Source organism: Scyliorhinus torazame, chromosome 5 (assembly GCF_047496885.1).
Source record: "Scyliorhinus torazame isolate Kashiwa2021f chromosome 5, sScyTor2.1, whole genome shotgun sequence".
NCBI lineage: Eukaryota > Metazoa > Chordata > Chondrichthyes > Carcharhiniformes > Scyliorhinidae > Scyliorhinus > Scyliorhinus torazame.
The window spans coordinates 164,975,632-164,979,247 of NC_092711.1; the positions used below are offsets into that span (position 1 = coordinate 164,975,632).

A 3,616-nucleotide genomic window follows, 5' to 3' on the forward strand; every position below is an offset into this window, starting at 1 on the left:
GGAAAGAAGCTGTTTTAGAGTCTGTCCGTGCGTGTTCTCAGACTTCTGTATCTCCTGCCCGATTTAGCTGAGAATAACGGGGCCTGCGCACCAATTGGGAAACTGCCATGGGCATCGCACTAATAGAGAGACAGGAAGGTGCTGGAGGACTGACTGGGAAATGGGTCTCCAACCAATTGTTATATCAGTCACTCAGAGCTGAAGAGAAACTTGTCCCTTTAAATACATATACAGGAAAGAGGCTGCAATGAAATCTGTCCCTTTTAACCTGCACAAAAGCAGCAGGCTCAGATTCACAGGCTGCAGGAGGAGACCATTCAGCCCATCGTGCCCCTGCTATCTCTTTAAAAGGATTCTCTGATTCATCCAACTGCTCTGCCCTTTCCCCACAGCCCTGCAAATTCTTCCTTTTCAAGTATTTACTCTTTGGAAAGATACAATTGAATCTGCTTTCAGGCAGATCAGAACAACTCGCTGTGTCAAAAAATAAAATAAAATCTCATCTCCCCCTCAGGCTACTTTGCCAATTATCTTCGAGGGACTCACTTTCTGTTGAAGAGCCTGTCAACCCCTCTCACCCACTTTCCTTAAAGTGCATCAATCTAATCATGAAAAGTCCAGAAAAATCAAATATTTTTCCTGATACAAGTTTATTAATGAAACCGAACATGGTTTAAAAAAAGCAGAAAATGGCTTGAGGATCAAAGACAACCAGAGTAAAAGGATGTTCACAATGTTCTGGACCCAACTGGGTTCTCTTTGGCTCCTCTGTACCCTGTTCCTGTGACTCCCCACTTTGGGCACCGGGGCACATTCAGCCTGTTTGGGGATCGATGAGTATGGAAGCTCTACGTGTTTAGGTTTGGTGATGTCAGTACATTGTAGTAACTAAAAAGAGCGGTGATTCCATGGAGAATAGCTGGAGTCAGCCATCAGGATCAGTTAGACATCACCTCATTAACACGTTTATGTAATTAATAAATTGTACTGTACGTAAGCTCGGTGATGAAATGTCTTCAGTGGCATGTCTCTTTAAGTGTCGAATACTGTACTGTAGCTTTAAGAATTAAAAAAAACTGGTATTAAGGTCAGGAAGGGGTCAGATTACCAGCTATTCCCGGACACCCTGTTTGATACAAGTTTTAGTTCATCGTTAGAAGAGGCTTCAAGCTGATTGCTTCAATTTGTTGTGGGGAAGCTGGTAACACTTTTCCCATTGGTCAAGAGTCAGAAATATTTGATGAAAAAGTTGTTTGTTTTGATCAACAGCTGCACAGATTCAGGTTCAATGTCACAAAGTTACCTTCAACAAGGTCTATTCAGTAACTGGTGTCCATGCTGACTGTAGAACAATCCAGTCAGTCCCATTCCCCCTCGATGTCCCCGTTCCCCTGCAAGTTTATTTCCTTCCAGTGCCCATCAATTTCATTTTGAAATTGGTCATTATCTCCAATTCCTCCACCCCCTTGGGCAGAGAGTTCCAGGTCATTACCACTCGCTGTGTAAAAATATTCTCCCTCACACAGGGTGCTCTCGGGGGGAGTGGGTGGGAGTGGGGAAGATCTTGGAAACTTACCAGGTGATGCAGGAGGAGGAGGAGGCCTCGGTGGTGGAGTTGAAAGGTAAGTGGGAGGAGGAGTTGGGAGAGGAGATCGAAGAGGGGACGTGGGCAGATGCCCTAGGGAGGGTGAACTCTTCCTCTTCATGCGCGAGGCTCAGCCTCATACAGTTTAAGGTGCTGCACAGGGTACACATGACCGGGACAAGGATGAGCAGGTTCTTTGGGGGTGAGGACAGGTGTGTTAGGGGCTCAGGGAGCCCAGCAAATCACACCCATATGTTCTGGGCATGCCCAGCGCTGGAGGAATTTTAGAAGGGCGTAGCGAGGACGGTGTCGAGGGTGGTAGGACCCAGGTCAAACCGGGCTGGGGGCTCGCAATATTTGGGGTGGCAGAGGAGCCGGGAGTGCAGGAGGCGAAAGAGGCCGGAATTCTGGCCTTTGCGTCCCTGGTAGCCCGCCGAAGGATTCTCCTTCAGTGGAAAGATACGAGGCCCCCAAGCGTGGAATCCTGGATCAGCGATATGGCAGGGTTCATTAAATTGGAGAGGTTGAAATTCGCCTTGAGGGTCGGTACAAGGGTTCTTTAGGCGGTGGCGACCGTTCTTAGACTTTCTGGCAGAACGCTAGACATTGGTCAATGGCAGCAGCAGCTCGGGGGGTGGGGGGGGGGGGGGGTTACTTTATTTTTGTTTATGTTATTTACACTGGAAGGGTCTGAGGGATTGTATACACCTGTTGTCTTAAGTCGGGGTGTTAATGTTAATTTATTATTCAGGTACGGGGGGGGGAGGGGTTTGGGGGGTTGCTTTTTTTAGATTGTGTTTTGTACTTAACCCTGTTGGGTTCTTTTTTCTTTCTCATTTTGTTCTGGATATTTTATGAAAACCTTTAATAAAAATTATTTTTAAAAAAATTTTTTTAAAAATATTCTCCCTCACATCCCCCTGAAACACTTACCCAAAACCTGAAATCTGTGTCCCCCTCATCCTTGTCCCATCAGCTAATGGGAATAGCTTTTCTTTATCCACCTTACCTAACTCTATCATAACCTTGTCCCCCTCTATCAAATCTCCCCACAACCTCCTTTGCTCCAAGGTGAACAACCCCTGCCTGACATCGATAATAAAGAATAAACAAACAGAATATGTTAATACCTGGGATCAGATGGGAATGTTTGATTGTCCTGGACAGAAAGGAATTGGAATAACTCACCTTGGATGTAGTTAACTGGAATGTAACAATCTGGTGTCCACCTATATTCCAGTGAGATTCAGGGACTTGTAGATGAGATGAATAAGTTGCCTTTTTCTTGATAATATTTTGATCATTCGCCTCTGAAACCTTAAAAGGAAAACCATGGGTGGGATTCTCTGTCCCGCTGCACCAGTTGTATATGCGCCGCCCCTGCTGGCAGCGGGATTGTCCGACCTGGGAGTCCCTGAATGAATAAGGAGAGATCACAAACAGCAGTTCTTAAAGATACACTGTTAACCCAGCAAATCAAAGTTCCAACTATCCCACATCAAGAACATGATACAGGGAGTTCAACGCAAATCTGGTTCATTGGACTTAAATCCAGAGCATTAAACTACAGCCCAGTTACAGTGGTCTCTAACATCAGCAAAAACGAGCCCCAACCTTTCAAATGAATAAGGTTTGGTCCTGAACAGCAGCAACAAGAGCAGAAACCTTCTCCCTCTTAACCAATAAATCTCTGTCACCCACACACTCGCTATTGATTGTGACACTAATTCATCCCACTATGTTATCTTACTTTTCCCCAATTCTCCTCCCCTAAAGGTGGTGACTCTCGGGTTCAGTTTCACATTCACCCATTGCCCTTCCCAATATGTCATCTAGGTATCTAAATCTTTACACCTGAAGTTAAGAAACTGTTTTACTAAGGGGGGCGTCACAATCAAATCCAGTGACCACCCATATGTACGTTGTGTCAGAGTGACGCTATTCATTCCAATCCCAGGAGACTGGGCTCCGGGTGAGCAATGGCGGACGGGCCTCCCACAATGCCGCACGATGGGTAAACCGCTCTATCCG

At 45.9% G+C, this 3,616-nt stretch overlaps 1 long non-coding RNA gene across 1 annotated transcript; it reads right to left on the minus strand.

Moving 5' to 3' along the window:
* Positions 1 to 643: 643 nt before the first annotated feature.
* LOC140420434 (uncharacterized) lies at positions 644 to 3,388 on the minus strand. Its single transcript, XR_011946370.1, has 3 exons — positions 3,336 to 3,388; positions 2,774 to 2,999; positions 644 to 1,057 (listed from the first exon to the last, which is right to left on the minus strand). It is a non-coding gene; the product is annotated as an uncharacterized lncRNA (long non-coding RNA).
* Between the last annotated feature and the right edge of the window lie 228 nt (positions 3,389 to 3,616).